The sequence below is a fragment of the Phymastichus coffea genome, unplaced genomic scaffold (genome assembly GCF_024137745.1).
Source record: "Phymastichus coffea isolate CEN01 unplaced genomic scaffold, Cenicafe_Pcof_1.1 PCOF00006, whole genome shotgun sequence".
Lineage (NCBI taxonomy): Eukaryota > Metazoa > Arthropoda > Insecta > Hymenoptera > Eulophidae > Phymastichus > Phymastichus coffea.
In genome coordinates this window covers 9,665,128-9,680,614 of record NW_026706817.1, presented here as the reverse complement: position 1 = coordinate 9,680,614, position 15,487 = coordinate 9,665,128, and positions in this window count along the sequence as shown.

The following is a 15,487-nucleotide window of genomic DNA, read 5'->3' as shown; positions in this document are numbered from 1 at the left end:
TACTTGATGCCTCTTCTCGGCAGGAACCACTAGCTTCCAGGCTTCCTCGTTGTCGATGGACCCTTCGCTCTCCTCAGTCGGATTGTAGTGATACAATCTCCCTCCGACCACCTTCCAGGTAGGTTGAGAATGTGGATCCTGGCATACTTCTCTATACTTTTGAAGGTACCAGGCACCGGCAGTTTCCGGCTGATGAGTCATGGCACCCACTTCTATCACCCCCTCCTCATAGGCCCTAGATAAAGCGTCTGGCACCACGTTGAGGTCTCCCTTTCGATACTCGATATCGAACACATGCCCTTATAGTGCTAACGCCCAACGCGCTAGCCTTCCTGTAGTATTCCTCATACTGTGGAGCCACTTAAGGCAACTATGATCGGTGATGACTTTGAAGTGGTGCCCCTCAACATAAGGCCGGAACTTCCCGATAGCCCATACTACTGCCAGGCACTCTCGTTCGGAGACTGTATAGTTCCTTTCCGCACTGTTTAAGGAGCGACTGGCGTACTCGATTACGCGCTCCTGTCCATCGAATTTTTGCGTCAATACTGCGCCTATCCCACTATCGCTCGCGTCCGTTTGTAACACGAACTGCACGCTGGGGTCTGGTGACTGCAAGATCGGTGCCGAGACCATTGCGTCTCGTAACCGTTCGAAAGCCTGCTCCTGTTCCTGCTGCCAAGCAAACGGGATGCTCTTCTTCGTCAGGCGGTTTATCGGCTCAGCGATGGTTGCGAAGTCGGGTATGAAGCGACGATACCACGACATCATCCCCATGAATCGCTTCACCTGTCTGATCGTCCGTGGTACTGGGTACTCCATGATTGGCTTGATCTTCTCTGGATCTGGCCTTACCCCTTCACGGTTCACTAGGACCCCCAGGTACTTGGCTTCCGACTTACAGAAGTGGCTTTTGGTCTTATTCACAGTGAGGCCCGCACCCAGGATTCGTTGTAAAACCAATCCCAGGTGTCGCTTATGCTCCTCAAAAGACGGCGAGATAATAATCACGTCGTCGAGGTAAGCAAAAGCAAAAGGATCTAAATCCGGGCCAATCACTCTGTCCATCAACCTCTGGAAGGTCGCGCCGGCGTAAGACAATCCGAAGGGCATTCTCTTGAACTGAAAATGCCCCAGGCCGGGGACTGTGAACGCCGTAATGGGGCGCGACTCCTTTTTAAGAGGTATCTGGTCGTACGCGCTACTCAAATCCAGTGTCGAGATGAACTTCGCATCCCTGATCCTTCGCAGGATGTCACTCATGAAGGGTAATGGATAGGCGTCCGGCTTGGTTACTGCGTTTACCTTCTGGTAATTTACGCAGAACCGATATTTGCCATCTGCCTTCTTAACCATCACCACTGGACTTAACCACCCGCTGGTTGCTGGTTCAATGACGTCGTTGTCCAGCATGGCCTTGACCAGCGCGTGCATTTCGTCTCGCACCCTGTCGGAGACCGGGTAGTATTTCTGTTTACAGGGTCGAGCGTCTCCGATATCTATCTCATGCTCGACCCCCACAGCACAGCCTAAACACTCGCCTCCGTCTGGAATTAATCCGTCGACGAGGCTAGCCACTTCTTGACGCTGTGCTTCCGTGGCTTCTACCAGGCCTACGGGTGCGAGGCACGACGTACCAGTGACGCTTGCCACTTCCAACGGTACCGCCACTTCGGCTTTCGCCAAGTACAACTGGTCCGTGTCAGGGTTCAGGTTGGCGCTGAATTCCCTTACGAAATTCGCGCCAACGTAGCAGTCATCAGACAGCAGTGGCGTTATAGCGACCCTTACGTCTTTTGTGATTCCCCCTACCGTGAAGGGGAAAATCACATGGCCCAAGATGGGACATGGGCGACCGTCGGCGAGCTTCGCTTCTCCCGCTCGCGTGACGTCCAGGCCCAGCCCCATGTCTGATGCCAACCTAAGCCCGAGTTGACCCATTACCGTCGATGAGGCCCCGGTGTCGTAGAGTGCCCTTAACTTGTAGGCACCTATCCCCACCTGAAGCCACCATCTGGTCTCATCCTCGGGTCTATACCTGCGGGGAGCTTTCGCCGTCTCTCTCCCCTCTATGGACGGGAGGCTTTCACGGCTCTTCTTACCTTGGGCAGCCGCTACTCGCATCGACGTGCTCTCATCCGCAGGTGTCTGGGTCGCCGGCGTATCCCCTGGAGTGTCAGGTGGTCTCCTGGAGCTTTTGGGTTTGATGGTCTTCTCTCCGACCCATTCAAATCCCTGCTCCACCACCTGAATCCGGCCTCCGTACCCTTCGAGGATACAAAATGCCCAGTTACCCAGATCAGGTATCTGTTCGGTCGCTGTCGCTTCCAACGCCACCGCACTGCCAGGTCTCGTAGGGTCCGATATCCCTGGCGAGACCTTCCTGAACCCTGGGGTTGCTGGCGGGCCCCTGCCCCGTTCCAGCGACCCGCGACGAGAGGTCACCTTTACTGGGGACGCGGAGGGGACCTCCGTCCTCCGCTTCCCTGCCCGTTTCCCTTGTTGCAATCCGGGCAGTACCTTCTGGTAAAGCCTAGTTTGCCACAAGACGAGCACTTAATCGGTTGGCAGTAGTCTATTTTCCTCCGCTGACCCTCTCGTCGCTGGCCAGGAGACCCTGGGGGGGTTTTATTCCTCCCCTTTTCTTGCGGCCGACCCCTCGGCCGCCTGGGAGAGCTAGCCTTCCTCTCCTTCAAGTACCGGTCCATATCTTGTCGCAGGGTCGCAATTTGCGACGACAGATCCTCAAAGCGGTCTGTCGCCTGCGTTGCGGCGATTGTGGGCCGGTCCTCGGGTTTCCTGGCCGGGGCTTTAACCGGTGACTCGGGTTGCAGCTGTTCCCTACCCCGAGGCTTGTTGGACATGGCCGCCGTTCGTGGTCCTGCCCGGGGCGGTGGTGCCTTAGCTGACACCCCCATGTGCTCGGGGTACAACGTGGACGTTGGCTCCAGCCTGGTCCTCGGGCGCTCGTCGTCCCGCAAAGCGGTTTCGATCTCAGTCGCCCGGGCGTGGAATTCGTCCACGTTGGAGAACGCATTCCTCCGCAGCTGCATCCGGATGGCGGGTAGGAGATTTGCATACAGCAAATCTAACTGCCGCTGCTCTAGTAACGGCGGGCGTAGCTGGGCTAACATGAAGAGGAGGTGGCAGGCATATTCTCGCACCAGCTCTCCTTTCTCCTGGTATCAGGCTTGGGCCTCTTGCAGCAATCTTTGTTGCTGCAACTCACTTGACCCAAACCATCGTCGAGCGCCTGCCACGAAGTCGGCGTAATTCCTCCACTTGAACTTGTTAAGCTCGTACCAGGTCCTCGCAACGCCTTCGAGGAGCTCTGATAGCGAGCTCAAGATTTCGCCGTCCGTTAGCCCTGAGCCCGCGCGTAGATCCTCCAGTCTTGACAAGAAGGTGTCTACGCACTCTGAAGCCGTGCCAGAGTATCGCAGCTTCCATCCTCGGACTATCCTACCCGCGTCCCGAGTCGCGTAGTACCCCGACGCCGCATTGGCGTCGTACCAGGCGGATCCTTCCGGGATCGCCTGCTCTTCACCCATGTCGGCGTCTCTTGGTCCTCTTCTTGGTGGCTGTTCCGTCCTTGAAGGCACCTGCCTTTGGGGAGCCTCTCGAGGTTCGCCAGGGGTCGGTCGCTGGGGTTCCGGGGTACTTCCTGGTACCCTTGGGTCGTAGTGGCACGTATACGTGGACTGGAAGTCCACGGTCCTCCGGGGCCGCTCTGGTATGACCGTTCGTCGATTGGTGGGGTCCCTGTTCCTTGACTGCTGGACCTCCACCTGTAGAGCGGTCACCTGGTCGCTCCACCGTGCGCATACCTGGTCGTGTCTTTCCAGCATCTCTAATATGCGGTTTATCCCGACCCGGTTGCGCTCGATCTCTTCCTTTAGTCGTTCGGTCACGCACCGCTCTTCCTCTTCTTCTTGAGGTTGTAGCTCCGCGTTCTCGAAACGACGAGCCCTTCGCCTATCCGGCGATCCGGTGGAGCCCTTGTGCTGACTACTGACCCCCTCCGTGGGCCCCTTGACCTCACCGGTCCCCCCTTCCTCTGCGGGCTCTCGCTCCCCCGTCTCGCTCTGACTCTCCTCTTCTAAGTTGTCGTAGACCGCGAGAGTCCGCGTCAGGTTCGCCTCCACCACCTCATCTCTATATAGCAGCATGAGTGGGTGGGCGACAAGATCCTCAGCATCAGCTGCTTCTAACTCTTGTCGCCTGGACTCCAGCCACCTCTCTCGGCTCCTTCGCCTGCGTTGTGTGGCCTCCCTATCCAACGCCGCTCCTTGGAAGTCTAGGTCGATATATTCGCCAAGCAACCAATACGCTAATCGAACTGCCTGCATCAGCTTGGTACCATCTGTGCGCAACTCCAGTTGCGTCAGGTATCTGTCCAGCTGTGTCGACGGCAGTTCCGAGGCCCACCGGGTTATCGCGTCGGCGGTATCCTCCATATCGCTTATGCTGGGGCGTAGGTGACGGTTGAGGTTAATTTCCCTAGTCGACCACTACCGCCTCCTATCGCCGAAGGCGCGAGCGGGGTGTTGCGATTTTTCTCGCCAACTACCCAATTACGCCTTTAATTGTAAGGCAACTATACGCGTGGCTTGTGGGTGTGTGCAGGTATCGCGTACTCTAAGGAAGTACGAACTTCCACTTCGCAACTATCTGCCTATAGGTGGAGGCTAACTGTTTGCTAGCTCCACCGGGTTATTAAATCTAACCCTACACACACCCCAATTGCGCGCTCTGCTGGTACTGTCGCTCGGTGACTAACCCCCACTTAATTACTTTAACGTGTATGTAAACACTTAAAAAAAGCAAAAAGTTAACCAAAATACTATTTGTCACCTCTTTTATTCGAGTTAGAGCGACTCCGGACGTCTCTTCGACCCCTGGGGTTAGTGTGCTCTCGGCTCACAAAAGCAGGTGTTATTGGGTCGGAGAGGCGTTTTTCCCCTACCGCAGAGCACGTCCGAACGAGCCACGCGTTATTTTACCCGCTCGCACCTTATTACGCACGCGCGCAAACGTCTCTCTCTCGCGCGCGTCGCTCTCTCTTTTCGTGCAAACTCCCTCGTGTGTGAGTCCTAATTCTAGTTGGGCGCCATGTAACAGGCTGCCGCCTAGTCGATAATCCCTTGAAAGTGCCTTTATTACGACTAGACGAAGCCTTGTTATCTCTGTGCTCAAAGCACAGTAACCTACCTTGCCTCGGAGTGCGCCTGCGCAGAGTCTCCTTACTATTCCGAGTTGGGTTCCCCCAACTCACCGCTTGGCGGCGCTGTCGCCCCTTGCTAGTAGCGCTCGTGCGGCCGCCGCTGGAACCTAAGTTGTCGATTCGCGTCTATCGGTATTCGCACGATTCGTGCTACGCAACCGGCGAATTCGAATCCACTGTAAATAAACACTGACGCGACCTCCGGACAAAGGAAAGACTAAATAACGACTACTTGATTCGAAAGTAACGATTAATATGCACTTTATTCATGCAACTTATTTACACGAGAGTTTGGCCGAGAGACTTACGCGCGCTCGCGTGAATTACAAGACACGCTGAAAATGAGAGAGAGAGAAAACCACGGATGCCGCGAACTAACCGCTCGCGCGCAACAAACAAATTCTTCGCGCTCGCTGCGCGGGATCGCACGCAAATTATAACAAAAGGGGGAAAGGTGCACCTACCGCAAGAACGATGAGGATACGGTGGCCAACCGTATCCGACTAACGCGCTGTTAATAAACTGATCCTCTGCTTGCTGCACCGCCTCGATTACTGTTGCTGCTGTTGTTGCTGCTGTCGCTGCTACTACTGCTGTTACTGTTTCTCCTGCTGCTGTCGCTGCTACTTCGGCTGCTATTGCTGCTGCTACTGCACCCACGCACTCAAGTTCGCAAAGTCATCAGATAAAAACGAGAAACTCGCGAAAATGGAGGTTAGCGCGACGCTGACAGACTTAGTAACACAGTCATACTGCCGGTCGGAGCCTCCCCTCCCGGTCATTGCCCCTACGCGCTCTCTCTCTCTCGCGAACCGAACGCGGCTCCTCTCGCTTAGCCGCTCGTTCACCTCGCGCGAGTCTAACGATTTTCGGTAATCGTTGCAATATATATATATATATACAGGGTGTCGCATTTTAACTTACGCACCAAGATAACCGAAAAACTATGAGATCTAGCGAAAAATGTTTCGAATAAAAGTTACTCGTCTCCGAGGGGGACATATTATGGTGACCTTGACTTTGACCTCGAGGGTCATTTTCAAGGTCATTTGAAGGTCAACTTTGTTTTTTCAAATAGGAACCCCTATTTTCGACCCCGGATTCGGAAAAAGCGGAAAATTCTACGTTTAGATGACCTATCATGCGTGGGGTCCGGGAGACCCGCCGAGGTCATTTGAAGGTCAACTTTGTTTTTTCAAATAGGAACCCCTATTTTCGACCCCGGATTCGGAAAGAGCGGAAAATTCTACGTTTAGATGACCTATCATGCGTGGGGTCCGGGAGACCCGCCAAGGTCATTTGAAGGTCAACTTTGTTTTTTCAAATAGGAATCCCTAATTTTAACCCCGGATTCGAAAAGTACAAAAAATCCTAAATATTTTATGTAATGAATTAATTCAACTTTCCATGGCCATTTAAACGTCAAATTAATGGCAAATTACTTTACTCAGAACAGTTTCATGTTTTCATATGAGAAATAAAGTATGCGTAAATTTTAGAACACACTAAATTTTTTCAACTTTTTATGTACAGAGTCTAACAAAAAAATATTAGTCATTAGTAGTAATAATCAACAGTATTAGTCAATCTGATGAGGAATAACTCAATAATAACAATAATAATGATCTGGCAATAAGTTGGTGATGAATGATGCGCACGCACAATTACATGAGATGTTCAATAGGTCCCCCATTGTTTGCTAAGCATGTTTCCAAACGCCGATGATAATTATTGAGAACGTTTGTAAGTATTTCAGGCGTAACAGCTGCACAAGCTCTTCTCACTCTATCCATCATATCTAATCTAGTGGTAGGTGCATCCTTGTAAACAGCGTCCTTGCAATATCCCCAGAAATGTCTAGTGGATTCAGGTTAGGAGACCTAGGTGGCCAGGGAACTGGACCACCTCGACCTATCCAATGGTCACGTAATTGAGCATTCAAAAATTCTCTAACGTTTACAGCAAAGTGAACTGGAGCACCATCTTGTTGTAGCCACATGAGCTGCCGAACATTCAGTGGGATTTCCTCCAAGTATTCAGGTAGATGATTCTCCAGAAAATCAAGATACGCTTGGCCGTTGACATTGCCATCAAAAAAATGGGGACCAATAATATGCCCGTTGAATATTCCCACCCAAACATTAAGACTCCAACGGTGTTGATTTATCACTTGACGATGCCAATGAGGATTGACAGGTGACCAATAATGACAATTATGTCTATTAAGTTTACCGTCACTTTTGAAGGTAGCTTCATCGCTAAAACAAACATTCCAAAAGAAATTGGGATCCTCGTCCAGTTGATTAAGAGCCCACTCACAGTAATTCATTCTGAGTAAATAATCATTTTCATTGAGTTCTTGGTGCAGGATGATGTGGTATGGATGGTAACCCACGGATCTTAACATCCGATGAGCAGTAGTACGAGGTACGCCCAACCGACGTTCGATTTCTCTTGTACTGATGTGAGGATTCACATGAACCATTGCTAACACAGCAAGAAGTCTTGGATCATTGTTGTTCACATTTCTGTTTCCACCTCTCTGTCGATGAAGATCATTCATACGGCAACGTCTTTCGATATTTCTGATTTGCCTGTCATTAGGATGGCGCTGGTTCGGAAAACGTTCAGCATAGAGCCGAGCAGCAGCTCTGTAGTTCGGGCGACATTCACCAAGTACTAACAATACTTCAACGACTTCATTTCCTGAATAATTGGTCATTCTGTGAAGAAATATCAAAGACGTAATGCATATTTGAAAGATAACACTAACCACAAGAGTGGTAATAATTTGTTAATACTTACATGAAAAACGCTCAACGACTTTTTCAACAGTTGTTAAAAAAATGCTTACTATTAATAATCACTCATCTCAACACTAAATTCGTCACTCCGTTCAAAACAAAAATCGACGTTTTTTCGGTGACAAAAAGATGCGCGTTATAATGGCTTACAAAATTGATGAAAATCTATTTAATATTACGGATATTTTCTTAAAAATCGGTGGGAAAAAAAAGATAGATTGCATTTTTATGGTCCCCTTCCATTATCAGCGTGATAACACTTCACAATGTATACGCGATGATCGTAGGCCCCTGTCAACACATGCGTGTGGGACAAAGCAGGATAGAGCGTTGATTGTAAGCTTGAGTACGCAGGCTCGGGCCACTATCAAAGTTTATATTTCAAATGCGTTTTCATTGTGGGAAATCAGGAAGGTTCCCACTCCGTTCGTCATATTTAATAATAATTAAATAAAAAAAACTAAGTTACGGCTAGCCGTCACAATATATTTAATGCACATTAAAAATGAAAAATTCTTATCTTCTCAATAAGTTAAAAAACTAATTTTTTTATATAATATAGACTAACATCAGGACTCAAAATGTCATTGCAAGAGAACTCTGACCAAGTAATAACATATACAAGTGACGAGGAAGTTGGTTACTTGATGGAATCACCTGAAAAGGATTTTAATGTGTAAGTCACTTCCTTTTATTTAATTTTGTCATAAATCCATCATTCTAAAATTCTCATTGACTGTGTGCGCTGTATTATTGTTTGTTATAAATCTAAAATTCTCATTGACTGTGTACGCTGTGTTGTTCCATTGATTTTTTTTTATATTTTCAGAGAATTTATTGGCTATATCAAAACTGTTTATGGGCGTTGTATTGTTCTAGTAAGAGGAATAGAAACTGAATTATTCAAGTGCCTGATCACTAATGGGACGTACAATAAAATGTTATTAATTTGGGACCCAATACAAATCAATCAGTTAGCGAGAGAGATAATTGCTGATCGGGTATATATTGTGACGGTAAACGTCAAGTTAGCGCTAATTACTTAACCTTATTGTTGTCCGTGAGGGCAGCACTTCCCGGGGGGACAAAAATATGTAACGAAGGAATTCGGCACGCGAGCAGACGGAACGCGCGCGACAAGATTTGAACCAGTGAAGCATCGACTGTAGTTGAGTCCGCCCGCTTCTGTTATTGCCGCCGCCGATTTACGTGCCCTAGCCATCTGTACGCTTCGTGTGATAGCCGCCAGTGATCCAGGACCATAACCACCGAGGCGTTGTCCAGCTTCGAGCCAGCGGCCAGACCCAGGGAGAGTGTGTAAGGTTTCGCCATCGAGGGCGAAACCAGTGCGTGCGCGCGTTCGCGACTCGCGAATATCAAAAACAATAAGCGACTGTTCCGTGTTGTGCGAATTGCTGTGATTGTCTCCGATCCCTCACGATTATAAGGTAAGCTGGCCAGCTTAATTACGCGATCGGAATTGCATGTCGGATAAATAACTTTCGGTATTCGATGCGTGCATGTAAGGCTCTAATATCAGAGAGCAGCGAGCGTACCGGCAAAGCATGTTGTCGATGAGCGAGCGTGCGTGTAAACAAACGCGCGGGCCGACCTTTGTGAGTTAGAAAGATAATAAAGCATACGATCTATAATACTAACAAGTGTTTTCGTTGATTCTCTCCTCACATAGCTTCCACTCAATTTAGTTAGGTTATAAACGATAATCTGTTGACCGGCGTATGCTTCCTCATGCTCTCCCGTATTAATAGCAGTGAGCTTTGACAATTTCGCGTGTCTTTTCCAGGTAATCGCGCGACATAATTTATTAAACGGTCATACCCCGTTACATGGCGCCCAACGTTAAAGAACCTACGGTGTTTTTGATTGTGCAAAACACCGGTTCTTAACATTAACCTCGCGCTCGGTCAACCGATAGCTCAGGTGGCAGTCAAGTGTTGTTGTGCGCACTCGACACCGAAAGCCACAAGTGTAAACAATACCTGTTAGCTAGCTTGCGAAGGCCCGCCGCGGCGAAAATTTGTAAACAAAACCTGTGAACGCGTGCGAGTGCGACCGAAAGATTCTAGAACGTAAACACCAACGAATTTTGAAAATTGCCGCAAATAATATTATACCCGTTGGCCCGGGGAAAAACTAACACCGGCAATTTTCAAACGGGATTAATTCAATTGAATAATTTTGTTCGACATTGTATTGTGTTAGCATAGTTTTTTTTTTAATATTATTGTCTGCGGTTATTGGTGTTTACGCACAACGCTCATTACAATATTTTAGATACTAACTCACACAGCCGTGCTAACAAACAGTTAGTACGTCTGATAGGTAGGATCATTATATTGCGCACTTACGAGCAAAGAATCTTTCGGCAATTAATTCATTAAGCGCCCTTGATCAAGCCCAGTGTTGGCAAATAAAATTTTTTTATTTTTCAATTCGGCGCACGAGTTTTAATACAACACTCGCACGCGCGTATAATACCTGTATTTTTACAAACAAATTGAACCGCAAGTAACCTAACAGCAAATCATGGACCGCACTCATACTGAAGTAGAGAATTGGGTATGGACGCTCCAGGAAGAGGAGATAGAAGAATACCTCGACCAGCTGGAGCTCAAGACTAGCGGGAGCAAGCTCTCGAGAGCTGCCAGACTGCACAACTGGCTACTCGGCGACTATTCCGCAGCAGATTTCGCGGAAGCCGAACACCAAAACAGCAGTCCAGCCAAAAGAGCCGCCCTACGCTCGGAGCTAATCGTGTCCCTATGCCAGGAACACACAGCATCCGAGCAGGAAGGAGAACACCCGCTAGCCCAACTACTACAGAGTGCGGACGTAATATCGCGGGTTCAAAAAACCGCGATAAACATCGCGAATGCCCTGGACAGCGGAGAGAAAATTAACAGTAATAAGGAAATTACTATAACAACTGACGAAGGATACCAGTTTAAACTCCCGCCGGAATTCGCAATTATGATACAAGACCTCATTTTCCGATGCAGGGAACATGAGAGGAAATGGGAGGTCCAAGAATCGCGAAATAGAAATGCGTCCGACCTTACCCAAGTAATGCAAGAAATCGTCCAGACCAACGTCAGGGTGCAGGAACACATGAACAACCTAGCAACCAGGATTACGGAACTGGAAAATGCCGTGAACAAAAGTACGCGGCAAGACGAGTCAAACAGTTCCAATGAGGAACCACAACCCGAAAACACGCGTAGGAGTGTCGCATTCCAGGACACTTTCACATGCCATTACGACGCAAGGCTACCCCAGAGCACTCCAGCCGGACCCGGCCTGAGGCCCACGGGGGCCCCCGACAGGACCCCCCGCCGAACGCCCCCTTTTGGAGAGGGTGGACAGCATCAACTCGGTGGAGTTAATGCTGAAGTGAACAACCACCCGTCGAGCATGTGGTCATCCCAACAGACGTCAAGCCCGTTATCCACAACAAGGGACGTCGGCCGCATCGTCAGGGGATGGAAGCTCAGGTTCTCCGGAGAGGGCAACGCGAGCATCGACACCTTCCTAACGAGATTAGAAAACTCGAGGAGCAGCGCTGGACTCACGGAAGACGAGATGCTCACGGCTGTCTCCGAGTTGCTCACCGGTCCTGCCCTTGTATGGTTCGAGGCAATGAGGAATGAATGGTTCTCCTTCGCGGATTTCGAGGCAGACGCCAGAGTATGGTTTGGAACCAGCAGGCAACAGCAGCAGCGTCTAATCAAAGAGGTACAAGGCCGATATCAGGGCCCAGACGAACCCGCGAACGTGTATATCGCGAACCTGATGGGCCTAATGAGTCGGCTAAACCCCAGGATGACGCACGAGAGTCAGCTAGACCTGCTTCATACCAACCTCCTACCGGAAATCCAAAGCCAAATACGGAGATCAGAAGTGGACTCCGTACGAACCCTAAACGTCCTGGCCATGACGGCCCAGCACAACTTGCATCAGCGGAGGATGGAGCGGACGATGCCAGACCCTCAGTCGACTTTGTATCCTGAGATGGCATATCATCCCCGCACCGACGCGAGCAAGGCTCGTAAAGGGAAAGTGGATTCCATGTCCGGTGATAAACCGGAAGTCAGCGATAGATTGGAACGCATGGAGAAGGTACTCGAAAAGGTGACGCACCAGGTCGTCTACACACCGACGCCCCCGGGGGCGGCACCTAACCCGAGTCTGGAAGCCGTCGATGGTGAAAAGAAAGTCCCACCCTTCGACGCATTCAACCAAATCCTGTTATCCCTTAAGGAAATATCGGCGGAAATGAAGAGTAACCGCACCGATAAAAGCTCGACTTCCGAGGACCGAAGTAAAAGGCCGGAGACTCCCCGTAAACGAGGAAGAGAGTTCTCTGGGCCGATTAAATGTGCCGAGTGCGGCCTACTGGGTTATTATAGGAAGTTCTGTCCCCAGTGTAATAAGGGAAACGAGCAAAGGAGTGGATAGGTGGGGTTGATCCCACTCCTTCATCCAATAACCCAAACCCCGTCAAAGAGATCTCGCGACCTCCGCCAACACAGCCCACGACGATAACAGCGAGCGTGTTGGGCGTCGAGGACGAGAACTCCATTGCTGACGCCAAAGATAAGCGTGGCGGAAGAGTGCGCTCGGAGAAGAAAGGTTTCGACGCTGGTAAAGCCAAAGACCCTAGACCGGCCGAGGCGGTGACGTACGGATCGCACACGCCCTCGGGGGCACGGGTTAAGGCAAGTAAACCGTCGAAGAAGAACCTCATGGAAACTCCGATCGTCCGAACCAAAGGGGCTCGGACGACAAGTAACGTCACTCGACCACGCAAGAGCACAATGGTTAGCGCTATAACGAATAAAGGGCAAAGCTGTGGAGCCGTCGAAACTGTTTCCCGATATTCCCCGGAACAGGAGACGCGTTGGTGGCTACCGGTGAAGATAGGGGACTTCCAAATACGGGCCCTCTATGATCCGGGACCTTCCACCACGGCCATGGGTAGTAATGCTCTACAAATAGCGACTGTGCTAGGCGTCAGACTAGATACCACCCACGCGGGAACGGCAGGATTACCAGACGGTCGTAAGTTAACGATCGTCGGTCACGCCATGCTGCCTTTCACCGTGGGAGGATTGACGATGCCGACGAGAGTAGCCATCCTCCCTACCCTCGTCGAAGAATGTATTTTAGGAGTGAACTTCGTCAGGTTGTTCAGAGCGGTACTTGATCCAGACGATAACACGTTGCTGTTCAAGGGATCGCAGGCCAAAATGGAGCTAAAAGTAGCTAGTTTGGAGGCTGGTCCGAGGTTAGCCACAATCGGACTAGCTGAGGTTACGGCTACACAACAGACCGCGCTGCAGAAGACCATCAACGAGGCCCTATCCCGAGCCCCGACGGGCTTGGGATGTGCGGCAGGCATCGAGCACGAGATTCGGGTCGGTGATACGAAGCCGATTAAACAGCGTTACTATCCAGAATCGCACAAGGTCGAGCAAGAAATGCATAGACTGGTAAGGGAAATGTTGACCCAAGGGGTAATCGAACCAGCCGACAGTGGCTGGTCGAGCCCAGTGGTCATGATACGCAAGAAGGACGGCTCATACAGATTTTGTATTGACTTCCGAAAGGTCAATAAAGTCACCGAGCCGAATGCGTATCCCTTGCCGTTTATGCAAGATATATTAAGACGTTTGCGAAATGCGCGCTATATATCTACGCTCGACCTCAGTAGCGCGTATCACCAGATCCCACTCAAGATCGAATCTCGGCCGATTACGGCCTTTACCGTACCCGGACTGGGACATTACCAGTTCGTACGAATGCCGTTCGGTCTCTCGTATGCCGGTGCCACCTTCCAACGGTTGATCGATAGTGTGATCGGTCCCGAACTAGGCGAATTCGCCTTCGCCTATTTGGATGATATCATAGTGGTATCGTCCAGTTTCGAGGATCACCTACGACACTTAAAAACCGTGTTGGACAGGGTGTGCGAAGCCGGCCTCTCGATCAATCGAGAGAAAAGCGTCTTCTGCAAGTCTGAAGCCAAATACCTCGGCCTGCTGATCAACCGCGAAGGGATCAGACCGGACCCTGAAAAAGTGCGCTCTATCATGGAGTACCCAAGACCAGGAAACGTGCGACAGCTGCGCACCTTCCTGGGGGTAGCTTCGTGGTACCGCAGATTCTTGACCGACTTCGCCACACACGCTCAACCGTTAACGAGGTTAACAGGAAAAAAGAGCGAATATGTGTGGGGAGAGGAACAGGAACAAGCCTTCGCCAAAATTAAGGCACTCATGATGTCCGCACCATGCCTGGGATTACCAGAACCAGATGGGCAGTACGTGCTGGAGACAGATGCTAGCGCTACCGGAATCGGGGCCGTCCTGTTACAAAAAGCAGGAGACGGCGACCGAATCATAGAGTACGCTAGCAGAGTCCTTAATCCGGCTGAGCAAAACTACTCAGCGACGGAGCGCGAATGCTTGGCGGTCGTGTGGGCCATCCAAAAGTTTCGCCCATACATAGAAGCGTACCCGTTCAGGGTGGTGACTGATCACAATAGCCTGAAATGGCTATACAACCTGAAGAATCCAATTGGACGTCTCGCCCGATGGGCCTTACAACTTCAAGGCCATACTTTCGAGATCGAATACCGAAAGGGGGCAGACAATGTATTGCCCGACGCCTTATCACGCGCTTTCGAGCCCACGAAGGCAGAGGTTGGCGCAATGGACCAGCCAAAGCCAAGGGACAGCGCCTGGTACACGGATCAATTCCGACGCATCGAGGGCCAACCAGAGCAATACCCTAATTGGAAGGTTGTCAGCCGGGTGATGTATCACCAAAAGCCGAATCATGATCATCCAGGAGGAGATCAGTATGGCGACGAATGGAAACTCGTCGTGCCCCCAGAGGAACGCAAAGCGGTGCTGTTCGAAAATCACGACCTAGAGACAGCAGGACACTTAGGACGCGAGAAGACCTTCGCCCGTGTCGCCCAGTCCTATTATTGGCCGGGAATGTACTCGGATGTGAAGGGATACGTTCAGAAGTGCCAGGTCTGCCAACAGTGCAAGGTCGAGCAACGGCCACCGCGCGGGCTCATGCAGGACCGAACATGGTCTATGCCTTGGCAAGTGGTCGCGGGCGACATCGCCGGACCCTTCCCAAAGAGCCCACGAGGGCACGAATACGTCTTGGTATTCATCGACGTATTCACACGTTGGGTCGAATGTATACCCATACGTAGTGCTAACGGCAAGACGATCGTGAAGGAACTTCGGGAACGAGTAATCCTACGTTTCGGCACACCCAAGATCTTCTTGTCTGACAACGGCACCGAGTTCCGCAATCAGTTGGTGGACGGGTACCTGAAAGATCAGGGGATAAAACGAACCTTCACCCCAACCTATACCCCGCAGGCTAACCCTACGGAGAGGGTTAACCGTACCCTGAA